Source organism: Ochotona princeps, chromosome 5, assembly GCF_030435755.1.
Source record: "Ochotona princeps isolate mOchPri1 chromosome 5, mOchPri1.hap1, whole genome shotgun sequence".
In the NCBI taxonomy this organism is placed as follows: Eukaryota; Metazoa; Chordata; class Mammalia; order Lagomorpha; family Ochotonidae; genus Ochotona; species Ochotona princeps.
In genome coordinates, this window is record NC_080836.1 from 62,909,451 (window position 1) to 62,933,063 (window position 23,613).

At 34.7% G+C, this 23,613-nt stretch overlaps 1 protein-coding gene and 1 long non-coding RNA gene across 2 annotated transcripts in view; one reads left to right on the top strand and one right to left on the bottom strand.

The window, feature by feature from the left end:
- The window catches only part of ZNF804A (zinc finger protein 804A), a 233,484-nt gene that overhangs the window by 38,735 nt on the left and 171,136 nt on the right, over positions 1-23,613 (top strand). The gene's annotated exons all lie outside the window — the stretch shown is intronic.
- The window catches only part of LOC131480311 (uncharacterized), a 61,575-nt gene continuing 57,528 nt past the window's right edge, over positions 19,567-23,613 (bottom strand). The window contains exon 2 of the long non-coding RNA XR_009245406.1: positions 19,567-19,806. This is a non-coding gene — a long non-coding RNA (uncharacterized LOC131480311). The remainder of the gene's footprint in view (positions 19,807-23,613) is intronic.

Here is a 23,613-nt window from a genome sequence, read left to right on the forward strand (position 1 = left end):
TATTCATAACTAATACATAATAAATTCTCTTGTGACAATCCATCTATTGGCTTACTCTTAGAAAGCAGCATTTTATGCCTTAATTAAAGCACTCAGTTTGAGGTATTTGAAGTTTTACAAGTTGTACACAGTGTTTCTTTGGGTCACAGTCTATTGAGAGTGCAAAAAAATTCATAAATACAGTGGAAAAATTCCCTAGTCAAGTTTCACATGAAAAATTTTAATACACTAAGCTGCATGCTGCTTGATTCCTAGGAAACTTAAAAATCATGTCCTGCTTCTCTATCGCTTTCAACAACTGCTGTGTTCATTCCCAGCCAGTTAATCTTGTGACCGTTGAATCTTCCCTTTGTCTAGCATTCACTGTAGGTGTAGATATTCTATTATCATGTTCAAGTTTCTATTCACATTGGTGTGTGTTAATTATCATCCTCCCTGCTGTGAGATATTCTCTGATCCATCTTTCTCTGCAACAATATAAAAACTGAGATACGAAGACTGTTTTTATGAATATAAAGAGAAAAAATTTCATGTGTTTCATTTAACTTTAAGCCCACTGTCTTCCTCCCCTTCCTTTCTTTGTAATTTTTGCAGTAAAAGGTTACAACTTATCCATTTTATCTTTTACTACATTTTGTTTAGCTGAAATATAGATTTGTTGGTTAAGAAAGAGTTCAAATAAAGATTTGTAACTTCAAAAATCACTGCTCTTTGATGACATGTGATTCTAAATTTGGATCAACTGTACATCAAGACTCATTGATCTACCCATGACTAGCATCACAGATATAGAAGCACAGAATCCAGTGCTTCCTTGGTACCCAAACTAAACAAACCAATATAAGAAAACTACAACAATCTCTCTGAAACATAAATAATCCATTATTTACAAATTACAATCAATTGAATATTTACAAGCAATGACCAAGTCTTGACTAAGCAGAGTTATGCCAAGAAGAGGAATAGTGAAAGGAAGATAGCACATACATATATGTTTCCTATGCTGTTTTATTCCCCCCCCTCTTTGTGGGCAAATAGCAAGCAGTTTACTCACTAATCCAAGTTGCGGTACTGGTTCTGGCAATATCTTTAACTCTTCCTCCTACTTCATCATCATATGCCAACATTTGAGGCATGGAAATTAAAGTTTTTTGTGTCAAGTGTGGAGTGGGTCTGAGGAACATACACCTGAGTCCATGCTTTCAATGCCTCAGTGTCAAACACTGAAAACAACAGTTAAACCAAGAGCTCTGAAAAGGAGAACTGTACAATTTGCTTGATAGTTGCAGGATGAAGAAGGGAGTATGCATTATCTGATATAAAATTTTCAAAAAAATGTAACAAACAAACAAACAAAAATTCTAGAATAGATAGAGAACAACAAAGAAAGGTTAGAATCAGACAGGAAACGGTCAGCGTGGATTCACTTATACCTTACTAGGTGGGACACAAAGATTAGTTACTCCTCATTAAGGTATTGCAGATTTCTCTGCACAGCCCTCCTAAAACTGTTCTGCACCTAAATTGTTGACACATGTCTTGTTAGAGTTATAAGCCAGTTTAGACTACCCGAAAAACTGCCAGGTTCAGCAAATCATGCTTCAACGCTATAAACTGCTAAATACTAAAATGAAAATAGACAAAGTTTCTGATCTGACTTATAACATAATGAAATCTACAGCTATATGTTTGGCAACTTAAAAGAATTTTCAAGATAACCTTTATTTGGGTTTCATGTCCTGTAATGAAGTTCTTTGTATTATTTAATATTTTCATTTGAGGTTTTTTCTTTTTTATTGTTTCTATGTAAATGAAAGCTAAAGCATTGTTATATGAAAGACTTTCTGTGTTGTAAAAACAATACACAAGTTGCAGATACTATTTTAGCTTTAAAACTTGATTTCCTAACTCCCTTTTCATTTCTTAAGTTACACAGTGGAACCAGATTGTGGAAAGGAGGTGAGGCAGATAATTTTCTTTTACTATTCAAGGCTATGATATTTGATGTTGTACCACACTGAGGCAACAGTAAGCAGTATTAGTTTTCTAAAGTAAAGGCCTATCATAAGCACACAGTCTTTGGCTTTTATTAAGTTTAACAGTAAGTTTACATTTCATTTCCCCATACTTCTGACCTCCGAATTATCACTTATTTTTGTTTAACTGTGAGAAACTAGTGAATAAAAATTTTTAGATAAAAAAGCAGATTTCTGATCAGCTTCTAAAACTGTGTAAATGATAAAAGCATATTAGTATGAAATATCTTTAGTAATGAAATATAACACATTGACTTTTATAGCACCATTTGTACTACTTTCTGCATTTGCATTTCTGTGAAACAATTTATTACTTTTTATGGTATATGAAGTTGCAAGTTTACCTTTACAGTTCCTGGGGAGGAGATGCGACCTGAAGAAATGGGGGGACAGTGCTCTTTTGGCAACTGACAAAGGTTATTTTCAGGGTCTCAGTTTTTATACATTTCATGAAACAGTGATTCAGATATAACTCAGAATTAGATCATGTCTAAGAACACAGAGACAACAAAGAAGCTAACAAGGCAACTTAGAATTATTCAAACAGGGAATAGATAATACTGTCTATCCTCGATTGACTAGACAGAGCACAGATGTCCGCCTATCTTCAAGAAGAGCACGAAAGCACATCCAAGGACTCACTGGGGGCAAGAGCACACTGTGGGGGAGAGGCCTTCCGCCTTCTCTTTCCTGGAGCCTCTTCTCAACAGGGTCCCACAGGCCTCCCAGCTTTCCTATGGGCTGTATTCCGACAGAAGTATTCTTCCTTTTTAAAATAAAATAGTAACTCTATGTGCCATGAATTATTTGTAAGCAAAATAAAAATAAAATCCCTAAAGGCGCAATTATAGTGCCACAATTTTATTAACCATGTGTTTTTTTTCTTGCCTCCTGTATGTTGGAGATTTATTTATAACCAAATGTCACCCATATGTGTAGAAAGTCCTTCAAAGATACTTTTCCTTTACACTAATGATACTTATTAACATACTTTTTTATTTTGCACTGAAAACATTGAGTATGTATATAGTGCAGGTATTGAAAATGTGAAAGGTTCTGTCTTGGTATATTCTAAAAGACATGGTAACCAAACAAGGCCATTTTATTAGCAAATAGTTAAATTGTTTGATTTTTTTCCTGTGGAGAGAATAATGATTGTTTTAAATAATAATTTCTTAGCTTTATCTTTTTGTAATTTTTTTAAAAGTAACACTCTTGGGAAGAGATGTGAAAAAAATATTTGGAATTTTAAATAATGTTTGCTACATTAAGGTAATGTAACGGCTAGAAATACAGTCTATGATTGAAAGTCACTAACATCATATAATAAACTGTTACAAAATTGTTAATGTTTAATTCCTTATGACTTGATAACATGGACCTTTGGGGACTGATCTGTGATTATTTTATAAACTGGTTAAAAGATAAAGATTATGAAAAGAGACTGTTGTGTTCTTTTCCAAGTACTTCCCCTCCTGCCATTGTTTAGTGCTGTGTCTGCCTTTTGATCTCATTTTACAGCCTGTCTCTTTTGTTCTTTTATGCTTCCTCATTATGAATTTGTGAATCAATGTATTAGGGTTTAGAATTATTTTGCTTTGTTGGAGAATCATACAAGAGTCATGCATTCTTGTTTAATTGTCTCTAAATAATGTGAACATTGAATTTCTTGAACACCTGAATGTGTGTATTTTTTTTTTCAGGGACATTTTATTTTCCTGTTTTATTTTTTTAAATTTTTCACAATACAGACTTAGAAACTTAGGAGAGCCTCTTTCTCCTTCATTCTCCTCCCACACTAAATCCTCCACTTATTACTTATCTCCAAATTATTACAACAACATAGTCATTCATTTCACTGTTGCTAGTTTAATTTTCTGATGTCTAAGTGTATCGTGGCATGGCAAGTAAAGGAAAAGAAAGAAAATAAAGTTAACACAATGGGGAAATTAAAAGTAAAACCAGAAAACGTACTATTACTTGGCAGTAAAGACATGTGCTAAATACATCCTTTTTTCTCAGTGTGCTAATCTTCTGTGGAGTTTATATGTTTATTCTTTGTGTATTACTTATCAAATATCAGAATATTTGTCATTTTTGTCTCTTGGGAACTGGATTTTTTCACCAATCATAAAGGTTTCCAGCTGAGTCCATTTTGTTTCAAATGATAAGAGTTTACTTTGTTTATGGCTGAGTAGTATTTTACTTGCATAATGCAACATCGTTATGGATATTCTCAAAGATAAATAAAATGTCAACAAAGACCATTGTTTATGCACTGCTATTAAGTCACTGCCTATCATTTGTGTTTGATAAAGGTGTAAAGTCAGGCAAAGAAACTTTAGAGTGGGAAATTTTGTAGTATTAAGAAGGCAAAGGCTTGAAGATTTCTGATTAAAGGTTGGGAACAGATGAACTAGAAGTAGCACATACTGCATTATTTGTTTTGGAAGCATATGTGTGTTTTTTTTTTTTCTAATTGGTCTTGGGTTGAAAACAATAGATAGCTATTTTCCTGAAAATTGTGACTTGCTCGCTGCAGAGTTTATGATCAGATTTGTATTGTTATGGATGGCCCAGCTACTGCATGTTTGTGTATGCAGTATCTTAGTGCCCTCTTTTAACCATTTTCTCAGTCAATTCTGGGAATTCTAGAAGTTCAGCTCTCTGTCGCCACAAATGCCTCATGATTATTTGTTTTAAATTAGTAAAACCATATCACAAAATGATGGGTAGACTGCAATGGAACAGCACTGTAAGTGCCAGGACAAGAGGAGTAAAACTGATCATCTGTGTAAGCTACTTTTTTTTTTTACCTGGGACTCAGATTTCCCAACCTATGCCAAAAGAATAAAATAGGAATATCAATTTCAGAGTGCCAAGTAAAGTTATCTTAAAGGTGATATACTTTGCAGGTTTCATGTTTTCCACATACTCATACACCAAGATGTGTTAGCAGTGGTGTAGATGCCACTATGATTAGCACCAGCAACCAGGGACTATGTGGTTTTGTATTTCTATACATTACAGCTAGTTCGTGTGATCACTGGCGGCCTCATTTTGGTGCCCATTTCTGTGTCTCAGGTGTTAACCTTGTCAATTTATAGAATTATTGGTTCTGTGTGTAACAAAGACACATTTGATATTTTAGTAATTATACACAACTAGATGATGTATAAATTAAAAACAAAACTTCGACAGCTTTACATTTCAATGTTTTCCTAAAAGGAGTGATCTGTATATGGGTGGTCTTTAAAAAGAGCTGCCAATGCCAACTTATCCATAATTTTCATTTTCATCTTCCCCATTTTCCTCTTTCTTCTCTCCTGCTCTTAAGCCTAGCTGACTCCTCTCTCCCTTTCTCTCTTTCTTTCTCTCTTTCTCTCTCTCTTTCTCTCTTTCTCTCTCTCTCCCTTTCTCTCTTTCTCTCTCTCTCTCTTTCTCTCTTTCTCTCTTTCTTTCTTTCTTTCTTTCTTTCTTTCCACAAGATGCTTTCGTTAGTTCAGCATTCAGCGGTACTGTTTTCATATTTTTCCTTGAGGCTAGAATACTTTTCAAAACTACTTGTTTTCTGCAGCAGTTTTACCTGTCTTTTTCCTAGTTCTTTACAACATCACCAGTGGATCAAATAAGCCTTTTTTAGCCTTTTGCTGTTCTATTCTGAGTAACATCGTCAAATTGAAAGACGATATCCTGCCCTATCTACTAATCTAGATTTAAATGTTTAACTCATCTACTATAAGGATTTGGTTTCATGTTCATGTTGAGAACAATACCTTTTTCTAGAACTTTGTGTTCCCCTCTGGTACTTATTGTATTGAAATCTAATTTTGTTTCAGACTAATAACTCACATTTTAGAAATAATGTTCTGAGAATTTGTTACACACAGAACCAATCTCTCGTTAATCAACAAATTTGTCTCTTTGTCTCATTCCCCAGAAATGTAATTTTTTTCAAGTGTTTTTTATTTATTTATTTGAAAGGAATAATGATGGGAAGAGCGCCTTCTTTTACTTCTTTCCCAGGAACATTATTAGGGAGCAAGATCAGAGGGGGCAGTTGGGACTAGAACTGGTACTCCATTATAGATCCTGGTATTCATGCAAGTAATGGTTTGACCTACTATTCCACAAATACCAGCTCCCATGAATCCTTTCACAGAGCAACTATTTTAAATATTTGAATAAATGTCCCATTCATCCTGACATTCACTATCCTCCCTGATGAACTCCTGAAGTCCAGACACTTAGGTAACTAGAGAAAGGACTAGGACCCAAGCATATGTCTGCTTCTTAAAAGATCCACTTATGAGTCTCTTGTAGCATGACAGATATGCTTTTATTACTACAATGAAGTTGTGTTTGTGTTCTCAAAACATGAAGCATCTTGTGAACAAACACAAAGAAAAATAAAAAGGAATTAATGCCCTCAAGTGACCTGTAGTCCTGTCAAAAAATGCTTGAGTAGATTCAGCAAGTATGACGCATTGCACTAAGCAAGCTCTCAATAGATATTGATTTTAAAACTGTAGTCTCACCTGACATGAATTCCAAAACAATCTCTTTGATCATTTTCAGTAATATTTACTATGTTAATGTCCTTGCCACAAATAGTTTGAATAGTGCCTTTCTTTAGCATGTATCTCAAAGAAAGGTCATCATGTAGATAACCAGGAGTAAACACACTAAGATATTTAACATTTCTGTATTATTAGTCTATTACATATTTACACATCTTTGCTCAGTGGTCCCTAGTCATGTTTTGAATGTTTTTTTTTCTGTGTTATTTGCCTTTTCAAGTCTTAGTCATACTTACATATGTGCACACTGAGTCTAGGAAATGATCTCGTCTTCATTAGGTTGCGCCTACTAAATGTTCATTTGTTTCCCTGTATTCACTTTTTTCTTTTTAGGATTTATTTTAACTTTATTGGAAAGTCTTTTCCTGAGTTTCTATAGGATACTTTTCCCTATCCTTTCCCTGTGTGAAAGAGCTTACTATGCCCTGGGAGTGGTCTCTGGCCTAGGCTACTTTTTTTCACCCATAACCACTTCAGTAGAATCTGTTGGGAAAAAAACAATGTAATCCCATTAGGTCTGTGTCTTCTAAAACCCTAGGGAATTTGCCCTGCTGTTTGCATAAGCAACCAATCATGTTTTATGTTTATTTGTTGCTACTAATGTTTTGCTCTCTCCAGAGAGTGTGCTGACTCACGAACTATCGGTTCCTCCTGCATGTAAAGTTCATGTCTCTCTCAACTGGACTTCAGAGTGGTTTCCCTGGAGTTAGTGAACATTATGCTTTAGTTCTTTCAGCATTCTGTGGCATGACTGTGTCAGAGACATTATTGTTTCAAAAGAATTATACTGTTTCTATTGCTTCCATCATCCTAATGATTCATTAAAGTAAGTGAATCTGGGGTAGGGTTTTAGGTGTGCGCAGTTTTGATCAAACTGTAATGTTTATGAATGGGGGATTACTTCGCAATGTTTGAGGGGAGATGAAAATGTGCAGCTTTCCTGCTTATACCATAAAAAACGTTTCTAAAGCATTTATTTGAAGAATTATAACAGCGGATTAAACATGACTTTATAAATATGATCCTGACCAAAAAATACTATTAAATAATGATTACTAAGAGGTGAAAGTAGTTTAGAAAAAATGAAAGTACACCAATCAAGAGCAAAGGTCATGATAATAGTTGTTTTGTTTTTTTAAGATTTTTTTGAGGGGGGGAAGGGTTGCTTTTGGCTTCAATGATATAATTTAATTCCCAAGACACTCAATTCTTTAGTGATGGACCAAATGGCTAATATCACTTCTGCAAGTGTCTTAAATTTGATGGTTTCAGATTGAGAAGTTATTAACTTTTTAATTTTTATTTTCTATTTATATTTTTGAAGTTCTGTTTTTTTGTTTTAATCAATAGCATATCTTCTCAGATACTTTTTTCCATAAAAACATGAAAGTTCTAATTTAGTTTTTAACACACACTCTACAGCATGTTTTCTGGTAGATATAAATTCACTCTTAGGCTTTTGTTACTGTCTATATACTTCTTAGGGGGAGAATGATAAAGGACTGTCTCCTCAAATTCAGTGTGTATTCTTTGTGTATTCCTGTTTGATGTTGCCAAAAAATTTCTAAAGCCCTAAGTTTTCTATGAATCCTTACCAGATAGTACTGGGTGAGGGGAGAGAGTGTGTATTAACTTACCCTTATTCTGCCACATTCACATCCACAGAAAAGTTCTTTAGTAAAGGAAAGTAGGATTTGCATGCAGTCTTAACAAATAACCTTTGGTTGATTGAATGCATGTAGTTCTTGGTGCAGGGTGGCAAGCCATACACATTGCCTACCATTGTTCTGTGGAAGTAGACATACCAATTATAACATTAAACTGAAAAAAAAAAAGGTTTTCCTGGGAGGCTAGTATGAATCTCAGTGTTTTTCAGGGCACACAGCTTGTTTCAACAATTTTTAAAATGAAGGGAGAATAGTTATGAAATGAAAAAGAAAAAAGAGAAAATAACTTCTCTAGAGGAAGTAAAAATTACTATGTTAAGTCATGAAGTTCTTATTTGAGTGATGAACTTCAGCTTGAGGAAATGTAGCTGTCTCTACTGGATTCATAAAACATTTAAATATCTATGAGTGGAGGATGTTTCCTTTATCCTTTATTTCTGTTGCCTACCTAGTTTGTGAAACTATCCATTTATGTTTCTGTGAATGATAATGAAACAAAAGATATTATTTGCATCTGTATCAGTGTTTAATCTTTAGAATTATTTCATAAAGTAAAAATAAATGAGTGGAAATAATACTTAACTAGACTTATTCAAATTAAAACCACTGAACCACCTGGAGAGTGCATAATCTGGGAGTGGGAGTGGCCTGGAAGGGAAATGGTGGGCTCCTCCTTCATGGGTTACCACCCCCCACGGGAGGGCAGGAAAACTAGGACAGGGGCTGGGGTAGCTAGACAGAGAGACACCCAACAACATCCGTGAAGGCTGGATAGTTGAGCTGGTTAGCTGGAACAAGGTTTTAATACCCATTGACATGTATGAGAGCAGAAGGGGATGTGGAACAGACTGGACTAGTCTGCCACACATACTGGCAAACCAGGGTAGGGGGTGGACCTGCTGGGGGTTATTGTGCGTTGCTCTGACTAGGTTGCAGCTCTCACTGGATTATGCGAGGGCCGAGTTTGTGCTGGGCAGAACCAGACTGGACTGCAACACCCATTGGTTCCAGTGGAAGACAGGAATGGAAACAGAACCAACCCAGCAATTGCAACCACCAGCTCATTGGGGCGATGGACTGTGCTGGGCCCTGTGCTTGCTAGTACATATAAGAATCTGGTCTGGGAACACCTCAGACAAAGTTTCTTTGGGGATCCCCCCAATCGAGGCTTGGACTCAGAACGCTGACCATCAAAAGACAGAGGACAGAACAAGTCAGTCAACCACCTCAGCTATATGTTGGCAATGAAAATACTGGGCAAACAAAAACTATGGTGGACTATGTCAATCAGTGGAATCTCCAACAACTTCATCGTGCTTGGAGTGGTGAGAGTGGCAGCAATTCAGAACTGTTGAACTATCAAAACCACTTGAGCAAGACCCTCGGAGCATGCCCCACATCTGGGACCTGGGATGGGTGGGAAACTGGTTGGGGCTTCTCCCTTAAAATGTCCTTTGACATCAGATATATTAAGGAAACAATACGGAACTAATTGTCATGCCCACCTTCCTGTAGTGCTTGAACCTTTTTATCCTAATTATGTCAAGATTGTAAAAAAAGTAATAATTTTTAAAAAGATAAAATAATCAGGGCCTGACGCAATAGCATAGTAGTTAAAGTGCTCGCCTTGCATGCACCAGGATCCCATATGGCCACCGGTTCTAATCCTGGCTGCCTTGCTTCCCATCCAACTCTCTGCTTGTGGCCTGGGAAAGCAGTGGAGGACAGCCCAAGGCGTTGAGAACCTGCACCCGCACGGGAGACATGAAGGAGGTTCCTGGCTCCCGGCTTTGGGTCAGCACAGCACCGGCCGTTGCGGTCATTTGGGGAGTGAAACATTGGACGGAAGATCTTCCTCTCTGTCTCTCCTCCTCTCTGTGTATCTGACTTTGGAATAAAAATAAATACATCTTTAAAAAAATCAAATAATCAATTTATAAATATAAATAATGAATATTTCCTTATAATAATTCTGGTGCTATATTATTAGGCAGATTAATAAGTTATTACCAACTTTTTAGTTATACATCTCATTCCTTATTAACTTCATTTATCTTTTTTTTTTTAAAGATTTATTTATTTTTTATTGCAAAGTCAGATACATAGAATGAAGGAGAGACTGAGAGGACGATCTCCCATGCAATGATTTACTCCCCAAGTGACCACAATAGCCGGAGATGCGCCAATCCAAAGGCAGGAGCCAGGAACTTCCTCCAGGTCTCCCACATAGGTGCAGGGTCCCAAGGCGTTAGGCTGTCCTCAACTGCTTTCCGAGGCTACAAGCAGGGAGTTGGATGGGAAGTGGAGCTGCCGGGATTAGAACAGGCGCCCATATGGGATACCGATGTGCACAAGGCAGACTTTAGCGCTAGGCCCCATTAACCCCATTTCTTGACTGGTATCTTTGAAGATAATATTTTTACAATTATTGAGGACAGGATCTTTATACTTTATAGGCAGCTGTTATTTTTTTATTTGGTAATTCATTATGTAAATGCTTTTAAATCTTAACTTTTTTGAATTTAAAATGTGTTTTATCAGAACGTTCAAATATATCTATACCAATAGCATAATAAATTTTTAAAATTATTTTTTAAATATTTATTTTTTGAAAGGTAGTCACAGAGAGAGCGATAGAATCTTCCATCTGCTGCTTCACTCTACAAATGACCACAAGGGGGCTGAAGTTGAGTCTGTCTGAAGCCAGGAGCCTGGAGTTTCTGTCAGGTTTCTTACACAAGGATAAATGCCCAGCACTTGGGCTATCCTCGGCTGCTTTCCTAGATTCATTAGCAGGGAGTTAGTTGAGAAGTGGACCAACTGGGATTTAAATTGGCACGATATTCCTGCTAACACCATAGTGCCAAATATATACATAGGGTCATCGTTGCTTATGAAGTTGGCATCCCAGCTGCCCATTATTACTAAATTGTGGAGGAAAAATTCTGCCTGGTTTAATTCCATTTCAAAGAAAATCCACTTATAAAATAATCTAACTATTTAGTTTAATACATTTCTATTACTCAGTAATGAACTTGTGTAGCTTCACTTTACTATATATGGAAACATCATTTAATACATATGTATATTTCTCTATAGATTTCAATATTGCACATCACAATTTATGTTCTGAGAATTAACTAATTAGCATCAAAATATGTTTTTTCCCAAAACATAAGCATAAAAGCTAAGAAACATGTTAAACTTATAAGTTCAGTGGTGAACCAGATTCAAAATCTTTATGTACTCTCAATTTTTAGCTAAACATATGTACTAGAAACATCAATGAAAAATAACCAGCTAATCAATAACTAAGATGAAAAATTGAAAAAATGCTACTTTCCATTTTAATTATTCACTGCAATACTACTAAACATTATGTTAAATGATTTTGTATTGTATCAGTTATATGAATGTTTTCTCATAATCAGCAGATATTCTAAATTTGTAAATTTTGTGTTATCATCCTAGAGATATTAACATAAAATTGAATTTCTGTTAATTAGAGGAAAGCAAGGCATATTAACATGACACATTAATTTTGCAATTACAGTTGTCTCACTATAATGTTCCTGCGCATGGGGAATTTGTTACTCGATTGGCATTAGTATCAGAATTTACTTCTTGAGATCTCTTAATTGCAGAAAGTATTTATTTCTAAAATTAGTTGCTATAAAAATGGAATTGTAGAAAACTGACCATCAAGAAAATAGTTCCAGAACATAATTTCACAGAACCCATTTTTTGTTATCTGTGTATGTACTCTTGTTTCTAATAATGAAGATGCATTTAGCATTAAAAGAGCAGCAGTTCAAAAAGTTCATGGAATGGTGGAGTTCACAGACAAGCCTATGTTTTGCCTTCTAATTTCAAATGACAAAATATGTTATTTGATCCCTCCCTGTTATGAAGGATAGGATGTGGGGAAACTCATTAGTAATATGAAAAATGAAGTGGTGAAGCCATCCAAAGGCAGAAGTTGCATTATGTGAGGCTTTTTCTAAAATCCCTCTTAGTCTTAAACATCTGGTTGGGGTGATCTGAGAAGCAAATATAAAATTTTCTTTCCTTGTTCTGGGGTCTCAGGAACTACCAGCGAGAGAGTAAAACTTTGTGAGCAATATAACATAGTGCAACTACTGAGGACTTGCTGTGTGAGTCTGTTGTATTAAATCACTGACCAACTGTGAGTGATGGGCCTATACTGCAACTGCTAAGGCGCTGCTGTCAAAACACCTGTATCCTGCATTACAATACCTGGTTTCAGTTCTAGGAACTGTGCAGCCAACTTCTTGATAAGTTGTATCATGGCAGGCAGCAGGTGACCATCCAAATATTTCAGCCTCTGTCACCCACATGGGAAACGCAGAGGAATTCTAGGCTCCAAGCTTCCACTTGGCCTTCCAAATAGTGTGAACATTTGGAGAGTGAGCCAGCAAATGGAATATTGTTTTCCATTTGTCTGATTCATTCCTGTCCCAACCTGCAGGACATGACGCTCAAACCCTGAGGGTGGACTGGAAATGCTGGTCTGCTAGCCCCCAGGCTGCTGGCCCAAGAAACACACGGACACATATACTTGGTCAAAAAGAGTGCCCATGCCCTTTATTTTACTATTTATATGTATATATGCATATATATATGCATATATATATATATATATATATATATATATATATATATATCTTCTCTAAGGGAAGAGGGAAAGGGGAGGGGTTTCCTTGAACTAATTATCTTCATTGAAACGGGAGGAACTAATCATCTATATTGAAACAGGGGAGGAGCTAAGTATTTGAGCAGGAACAAGGGTGGAAGTTCTGTTCGACTTGCTTTGCACAGGATGTTCTAGCCATAATATCCTGCTTGCTGTGGTCCTGTTTGCCCAAGGCAGGCTTTGCAATGCAGCAGGCTGTCAGGTAGGCCAACAAGTCTAAGTCTGTAGCTTTGAACATATTCCATCACACTGACATTCAAATAAGGAGAAAATAAGTATTTTTTGTTCCAACCTGCAGGACATGACACTCAAACCCTGAGGGTGGACTGGGTATGCCAGGCTGCTAGCCCCTGGGCTGCTGGCCCAAGAAACACACGGACATACATACTTGGTGGAAAAGGGTGCCTCTTGCTCTTTTACTCCTTGTACATATATACCTTCTTCTCTAGGGGAGGAGGGAGAGGTGAGGGGTTTCCTAGAACTACTTATCTTCATTGAAGCAGGGAAGGAACTAATCATCTATATTGAAACGGGAGGAACTAATCATCTCAACAGGAACAAGGGTGGAGGTTCTGGCCTAACATCCTGCTTGCTGTGGCCCTGCTTGCCCAAGGCAGGCTTTGCAGTGCAACAGGTTGTCAGGCATGCCAAGTCTAAGGCACATAAGTCTGTGGCTCCTAACAATTTTAAAAAAGGAAAATGGTGTTTGTGTTGGAGAAAAAAGATTTAAATCATGATATATTTTTTCATAATATAGTTTCCATAAACTTTCTGAAGTTGCCTTAATTTAAAAGGCACTGTCCTAGGTACAATATGAATAACATAAAGGATTGCATAGGAACATTGTTTCATAAGAACATTACATAAGAGCCTTCAACCATTAAATATGGGGAAAAACAGGAAAAGCAGCTTAAGAGATAATGTCTGATTTATTTGAGTTGTTACTTTAGCTTTTAGCTACAATTTGCTGCAATTTGAAATTCATGTAGTTCTCATTTTATTTTTTAGTCTAATGAAAACATTTTAGTTTTCGCATCACCTTATTCTTGAAAAGTTGAAAATGAAGTGTCTGGTGTGTAAATTCCCCATTATCCAAGAATTGCGCCAATAATTCATTACCTCTGCTTCAATGATACACAATTCATCTTTTACACTAGTGCCTAAACTTACTGTTCTAAAAAAAAAAATAGCTGGTGCTAACTGTGGTCATTGTCCACTTTAAAGAGATAATATTTGTTGGCCTTCAGTTCACAACTGAAAAGATTGTTCTGGGACCTTGGGGCTCATGTCCATGTCCACTGAATTTCCACCGTGTGTGGGAAATAGAGGTAAGATAAACACTGCTACAAAGAGCAGCTGCACAAGATGGAATCACACCAGGGTTCATCTAACTTTCGTAAAGAATTTTATAAGACAATCCTGTTAGTAAGTGACAGCTTGTGAATTCATACACCCACAAACATGCATGCATTATGAAAAAACTTTTACTTTCAGTGTTTTAGTACAAACATCAACTCTGGTGACATTAGCTATATTAAAATTCTATGACAAATATTAATATTCGGAAGTCCACCTTTTTAATTGCCTTTTCTAACTAATAGCGTATGCTGTTAGTTGTTTTGCTGATGGCCTGTGACTCCCATACTTCCTACTGTTTATTTGTTTGAGAATTCACTTATTTTCTCCTAATGATAGTTTGGCAGAATTTAACATTTAGTTTTGTGTGATATCTTGAAGATTCTATAATGTAATCTTGATAATATTTGTATGGCCTGAGCAGTCTATTGTCAATCTAATTGCTGTTGTTTTCTTGATGAATGTGTTCTGTTGATCTGATAGCTTTATTCCCTTTTTCTTTTGAATGTTGCCTATAATCAGCTAAACACATTTGGTTGGTGATTTGTTGCATTTTACACTCTCAGTACATAGCATGAATCTTTAATCAGTGTAATCCAATTTCCATATTTCTAGAAAATTCTCAGCGTTTTTCCTCATAAGAAGGGATTTGTGTAACCCCCTTTATTTTCTTTTTATGAGACTTAATTATGTATGTTAGCTGTACCTAACATTGTGTCTCACATGATTTTATTCCTTTTTTTCTTTAGATCATTCTGTGATAGCATGTTTAATTTCCCAATTATAGTGCCTATTGAGTTATTTATACAAATATGGATTTTTTTGCTAAATTTAAAAATTGCCGTGTTTGTAAGTACAATTCCACCCTCTCTTATTAGTATGGAGTCTATACTCTTTGCGCATTTTGATTTACTTATTTGAAATCATTATGCATCATATTGCAAAATATTCTAGAATAATTGCGTTTCTTCTACTTATTTGATGATTGTATTCCTTAAGTTTTAATTATTCCTACTCTATTTTAGAATGTTTTAGATTCACATTAAGCACATGTACTTGTTTTTGCACACACCAATATGTGTGTGTCTGCTTCCCCACTTGTTCTCACAATTCTTCTGTCCTGTCTGGTGATTCTACATTTGCCTTCTTTTGACATCAACCAAGATTTACAGTAAATCAGATTGTACTGTTTACTTCAGCTTCTGTCTTGTGGTAATATTAGAAATATTATGCTATTTCTTCAGTTTCTTTAGATATTATGAACTTAGGACTAGTTCTCCTGCTTCCCTAAAATGTCACCCCAAGTGAGCAGTCTGGGCTTCCTTGGTGATTTCAGTATGGATGGTAGGAGTCACCTAGGAATTTGTTTCAAGTTAGCAAGCTCAGTGGTCCATTCTTACTCAGTGTCTATGCAGATACTTTTCTAGCCTCCTTTCTTCCATTCATAGCCATGATTCTTCTCTTTCTCAAGGAAACTAGGTTTTTAGAGCTTATCAGTGATCTTTATGCTTTGACCTCTGACTAGGTTCAGTCATGGAAAACTCCAGCAAAGGATCGGAGAGTATAGGAAGACCATGGCATTTTCATTACTCTATATTCTTGAGTTTTTAGAAGATATTGAAGTGATCCTGCAGAGAAATAAGATCTATGTCTCAGCTAAAGTGTCTCAGTGTGTCATGATCCTATTCCTCAGGTTCTCATTGCCTTTTTGTCCTTCCTTCCAAGTAGTATATGGTGACCAACAGCCTATTTGGGAGTGCAATAAAAACTGAAGTACATCCTCTTTCCTGGTATACTTTGAAATCCAGCCTCATTATTAAACCTTCCTGAATAAATGTGATATCAGTAATTGAAATCAATTTCTATCAATTGAGGAGCCATCTCTGTAGAACTTCAATGATCTCCCTTGCTGCATACTGAATCCATTTTCTACATATTGTTTTCTTTAGATCCATTCATGTCTTCACTCTGATTTTCCATATTGATCCAATGAAATGTTTAATTCAGCTTAGCAGATTTACTGAGTTGTGCTATTGTTCTTTTTCTAATTTGTCTATCATTGCTATATGCTTTGAGCAGGGGTAAAGTATGTTACCGTCTCTTAGGACATACTTTTAAAGTTATATCGATTCATGTCTTAGCTTCCGTATATGCTTATTAAAATTTCTGAAGCAGTGAAATCTTGAGATACTGTTATGTGTATAAGAAAAATTATGCTCAACTAATCCAAGAATCTATTAATAAGGAAGAAAGCTAAACTAGTATCCCCCAAAGTGGTCTCATTAATGATAATCCTGTGATGTCACTGGAAGTGCTTAGTTACAATAATAAATGTAAATGACTTTTTCAAAATCCTTTCTTTATGCCTGTATTTTATGTCCTATAGACAACCTACATATAGAATACAAAGGATAAATGTATGATAAATTGGAGATGAACTTAATCATTTTCCATAATAGACCAAAAGAAGCTGAAAAAGCTAAAAGGTCCTGCAAAGGGTTCACCAAACAGCAACTGATAGTATATATATATAAATAAATATATATCTATATATAATGCTATAAATTTATGATAAAAATTTATATATTGCTGTGGTTATGTTGTTCCCAAAGATCTTTACATTTGATTACTTACAATATGGATAAGCTACGCCAAGATATATAAACACCCTTAAAATATCAATAACCTTTACTTAACTGAGGAAATTATAAATGTGTTAGTATTCATAAAAACCTCTGATTTTTGGTTGGCTGGATATTTTAACTTTAAACTTAAATTTATTGCTTAATTTCAATATAGTAGTAGTAATATTAGAAAACAGCTTATTAAAATAGTGACACTAAAGTCAGTTATTGCAACTGGGTGGATGGACAAAGAAAAAAAGTTTATGTGGGTGTTTACAAATACTATCACAGGAATAAAATACCAAAAAATAATGAGTAAGGAAAAGGAATGAAAATATGGGAAAGCAAGAAAGGAATGAGGGGAGAGAGAAGGAGAGGGTGAAAAATGATAGCTGTGTTGATTCTTATGTTTTTAAATGTCCCCAGAAATAAAAACATTTCTGGTTTTAATATTCAAATGCACTTGTGTGTATGCCCTGTACAATCCCTTTTTCTAATATTTTGAACTTCCATGACATTAATAAAACTTTGGTTCAGACACATTTGTCACAAATCAACATACACATTTACCATAGATGGATTATTTAATTGCCAAATGTTTTAGTCAGATTCAGCAGTAGTAAAACCTGAATGGGATAAATCCTATGTGTAAGAGCCAGTAGATTTCTGAAGCCTATGACTTGTGACAGTATCCTGTTTATTGAAGCATTTCAGGAAAGATATTACAGTAAATATTGATTTCTTTTGTGCATAGAACTCATTTTGGTAAAGCCTGTGAGCTGTTTTCTGAACGAACAATCCATTAGGTATTACTTCATGTGTTGTTTTCATCAATATCATTCTGTTAGTGCTTTGCACTTTGCTACTTTTGAAACAGACAATCCTGAATTGTTGCCATTACCTCTAAGAATGGACTTGAAATAAAACAACATAAATAAATGTGTTGAAATATCTCAGGAAAATAGATAATGATTGAAGAATGTAATTCTAAAATTAGTGGTTTTGCTTTGGCATTTATGTTAGAACTAACAAATGTCTTACCTACTGGGTATAATGCTATGTTTTTTTTTTTCATTTCTCCATGTTGAGTATAAAAATAGCACATGGAAATGCATGTAAAAATGCAAAAAAAAAGAGGAGACATCTTAAGAGGATACTGACACTATTCTCAAGTGTCAAGTGATTTCTGTTATAAAGTTGAGCATTAGGATAATTATGACTATGTTGTGTCTATCAGTTAAATTCTCTATATTAGCTCAGCTCTGACTGCCAGCTCAACAATGTAGCAAAGCATTATGTTGAAAAATCTGAGATATCTGTGTATTATCACCCCTTTATTAGCTGGCTAAAGTTTCAACTTGACGTTTAGTGATATAAGCACAATAATCTTGAGGCTTAATAGAAACAAGTGTTCACCTCAAACTTACTTTTAACAACCAAAAGAAAATATAACAATGTGTACAAATGCTTGAGAAATGAAGTAACTTAAACATAAAAGCATAAATAACAAGGGAATTTTAATCTTTTATGATGAAAAAATGATGACATAAGAAGCAAAGAGGCTGAAGTGAAAAATCTGCATTGAAAGCAATAGAATTGAGATCACGTAGAATTAGTTTTAGAGTATCAATGAGTGAAGAGAAGATAATGCTATAAATTTATGATAAAAAGATAAACGGGAAGCAGGAAGACAATATGGACTGTAGGATGTGAAAATACTATGTGAAGGAAAAAGAAAATTGATTCAGTTTTAGAATTGCATGATTTCCTGAGTTAGATAGCAGAAAATAGGAATGTGTGCAACTTAAAACATAGCTATAGAAACCAAATGTAAGGAAGCTAAGTATTTTAAAAATTCAGCTTTTAAGAGACCAACACTGGCCTCTTAAAGACTAAGCCTACCCTACTACTGCACCAGCATCCCGTGTGAGCTCCTGGTTTTACACTTGCAACCCAGCTCCCTACCCTGGTCTCTGAGGGAAGCAGGGGATGGCTCAGGTTCTTGGGCTTCTTCACTCATGTGCCAGACCTGGAGGAAGCACCTGGCTTTGGATAAGCCCGGCTCAGGATGATGTGGACATCTTGGGAGTGAACCAGCAGATGGGAGGTCTCTTTCCATCTCTCATTTGCTCTGTGACTCCGCCTTTTAATTAAAAACAGCTGGCTAACTAACTACCTAACTAAATAAATAAATCTTTAAGAATTTTAAATTTTAAATTTTGTGATTAAGTATATACATTTTTGACTACCTGGTTTATTATGTCAATCATGAGCATCATAAAATAACTCTATAGTTTATACCTACCCACTGTCTAGTCACACACTAACCTGTAAGATATTCTATATCTTTAAAATATTTATATTCTTTCGTGTACACACTTCACTTACATAAAATCTGTACTGAGGTACACATTATGAAAATCACATATAAATAGAGTATTCATTTAAGATGTATTTTTCTACATTATAAATGATTATTTTAATTAAATGTAATAAAGTATGATTTGCCTAGGTCAGCCACACAACTCTAATTTTGTTATTCCAAAACATATTTGTAGTTTTTTTATGTATATGAATTACAGAAAGGTACAGGAGGGAGTGTACCTATGCACTCACTGGTTTATTTCCCAACACCTTCAGTAACTGGTACCAGGCCAGATAAAATTTGGGAACCTGAAATTCAGTCCCAGTCTTACCGTGGGGTGGCAGGCATACACCTGCTGATTTCCAGCATCCACATTCACAGAAAACTGGAGTCCGGAGCAGATTCAGGACACAGTGCAAGGCACCCAGCTATGGAATGTGGGCAGTGCGCACTTGGCAACTGTGCTAGAAATATTAAACAGAAAACATTTAAGTTGTATGAAAACTTGTAAGTAAATATGAAATTAACTCCCCCCAAAAAAGTTTAGAAATAATGGGTTTAGGTTACTTGATTGACTATGAAATCTCAATAGCCAAATTAAAATCTTGGTGATTACTCTGAGCTGTGTGGCAACTGACCATGCAATGTGCCTCAGGTTTTATTGCTTCAATTTTTCTCATCTCTAGATTAGGAATTATTATTATGCTTTGCTAATATAATTGTTGAGAGAAAAATATGCAAAGTTTTGATATTAAAAACTGAATATGTTATACAATGGTTAATGTTGCTATTATTAAATTGTACCACTCTTTAAACTCTGTTTATTAGTATCATTGCCATTGCCCTGCCTCCTCAAGATATGACAATCAATTTGATTTATTTTGTATAGACAAACAGAAAGGCATACACATTGTGAAGTCACGTGCATCAAATTCTAGCATTGTTAATGCAGTTTCTTCTATTTTTTTTGTTTTGATAATCTGTTTTTGATTTATAGAGCAAACCTTAGGTACCTACTACGTTTATGTTACTTATAAATCTGAGTTTGAAAGTTAAATGTTGCCAGACACATACAAGGATTATTTTTAGCTTAACAATAACCCTATTATATAAGTATTTCTAAAATTTTCATTTTAATAGTGTGCACTTGGTCACTCACACAACAAAAATATGAAAATTTTAGGTCTTAAGGCAACACTTTGTTTTTAGCATCTGTATTCTACTTTATTATTCCTATCAATTCATTTTTTAAGAAATAAGATTATTACCTCACTAAAAAATGGGAAAAGTAAGATACAATTATGAACTGTTGAAGCAATTTTCTAAGTATTTTAATATATATGCTAAACATAGTTTATTGATGTTGTAACCATCAATAAATTAAGTGCATTTTGAAATAAAAGCAGGTATTAAATCTTTTAGTAGAACAAACTCTAGAATGACTGATACGTTGTGCATATGAGCTATGCTCATATTACCTCTACAGTTATCTTCCTATTTACATGAGAATAACCATAGCTTGTTAGCTGTAACCATTATAAATATTTCTTATAAATAATTTAGTTGGTTAGATTAAATTTTATAATATACTATCCCTTGAGATTGTTTGGAATTTCCACTTTAATGAAAATATGCTGAGAAAAATATGCTAAATAAATTTCACAGTTACTTTAACAATTCCATGATGATTATTGCATAATTTTTTTAGAAACAAAGGATATCCTGCCTCATTTTCTTCCAAATTTTGTCATTCATTAGAAGTGTTTTTTGCAAAAAGTGAAAAAACATTAATCATACACACACAATCTAGATTCTCAGAAAAAGAATCTTAAATAAACAATTGAGCATGTTGTCTAGTTATAAAAATCTCCACTTTATCATGTTAGAATTTAAAGTTAATATGTGAATAAATTAAGCGATTAAAACAATGAAACAGGCTAACAATTTTAAAAAATTGTTTTTTATTGGAAATAACTATAGAAAGAGAGGGGGGAAAAGGTAGAAAGATGCACTGACTGGAGCCAGGCAAGTCCAAAGCAAGAGCAGGAGATTTTTCTGGGCTTCCCACGTGAGTACAGGGGCCTAAGATTTTGGGCCATCTTCCATTGCTTTCCGAAGCACCTTAGTGTGGAACTGGATTGGAAGTAGAGCAGCTGAGACATGAACCAGCAGCCATATGGGATTCCTGCACCACAGATGGTAGGCTCACCTAAAACACTACAGTGCCAGTTCCCCAAATTTTAAAATATGCAGTATTAGATACAACATACAATGACTATTTTTGTGTCATTCTAAGTGGCAGTGTAAATATGTTTGTTTTGAAAGTAGTTAGTGACTTTTTAAATTTTATGTAAATGAATTGATTCTGTCATCTTTAAGGTAGAAAATGCTATGTATTATAAAATAACCATATGTTATTTATAAACCTACAATAAAAAATTTCTAGAAGACTGTGTAAAATCTTTACTGGAATGCAGTTGGAAAAATGTTTTGGGTTTGTAGAATTCTGAAGTTAATATGGGATCAACTCTAAATATTGTAAATCTTACATAAAAGTACTACTAATTATGGTCTATTTCTACTAAAAATATGTTTTAGTAGCATCAACAATATAGTAATTTCACTGGTAAACATGTAGTTTTTCTCAGCAGCTATTTTGATAATGTTACTCAGCAATTAATAAATCTATAAAAATTTCTGTTAAATAGCATTTTACTTCTCATGGTTTATAGCAATCTTGCATTGTTATAATTATGCTAACTAATTTTGCCCAAATATTATAAACAGGAATAAAAATGACAAATGAAGCAGAAAAGACAACACTCAACAAATCTAATTCTCATTTTTTTCAGGTATATTTTCTTGTGATTTGGGTGACAAATAATTGAGATATACAATTAATATGGCTAAAGCTGTACAGTGTTTTATCATATGACAGAAAGCTCAGAGTTTAGAAGGGCTTTACAGATTGATTCTAGAGATCAAATCTACATTGTAAGTTGTCTAGTTTGTCATTGTTATTACCTATGGAGAACATACTACTGAGTATACTCAAAGCTAGGTGAAAAGGATATAAAACACTAACTGATTTTATTGAAAGTAAATTGTTATAAGGCATCACAAAAAAATTTAAAAATAAGACACTACAATTTTTATATGCAACAAAATCATATATGTTTTTAACAATTCATTTTGTAACTAAGTCAAAGATTCACTACCATTATTCAGTTCTATTACTAAAATGGTGTTCAAAAATGAGTTAAAAGAAAAGACTATGCTAAGGAGAAGGAATTTCGCAAATATAAGGATCTCTAAATTCTTTTTTTTAAACATTTATTTTTATTGCAAAGTCAGATATATATATATATATAGAGAGAGAGAGAGACAGAGACAGAGAGAGGAGAGACAGAGAGGAAAACCTTCCATCTGACGATTCACTCCCCAAGTGACCGCAAGGGCCTTTGTTGCACCAATCTGAAGCCAGGAGCCAGGAGCCAAGAGCTCTTCCAGCTCTCCCAGTCCGGTGCAGGGTCCCCAGGCTTTGGGCCGTCCTCAACTGCTTTCCCAGGTCACAAACAGGGAGCTGGATGGGAAACGGAGCTGCCAGGATTGAAACCAGTGCCCATATGGGATCCCAGCACTTGCAAAGCGAGGACTTTAGCCGCTAGGCTGCTGAGCCGGGCCCTAAATTCTTTACATATTACTATTATGCTGGTAAACTCCACTTTAAGATTTTGCGATTCTCTGTCCTCAAGTTAGAATACTGTCACTTTCATTAGTTCACATGCTAGTGACTGATCCATATTGTAAAACAGACTGTTTTTCTGTGTGTAGCCCCTAATCATTTTGACCAAGTATGTTTTCAATTGATACCTTATAAGTTGTACATACAGAGTTTTAAAAAATCAGATACACATTAATAAGTAAATAAAAATTTGCCCCTTTTTCTGGTTATATATATATATATATATATATATATATATATATATATATATATATATATAACCATCTCCATGAATTGTGTACATATATTTCATACATTCCTAGACAATAATTTTCTGAAGAATGTAAGTAATTTAAATTATGTACCACACTACTTAAAAGCATGCTTTTATGTGGTTTAATATAATTTTAAGATAAATTTGGAGTGATTTTGACTTGCCAGCATTCTGAAAACCATAATATGTGCTGTGCTGGCATTTCTAGAATTGGTATTCAAAGCTTAACAAAGTTCAGCATAAAAGTGGTTTGCTTTAAATAGCACACTTTCG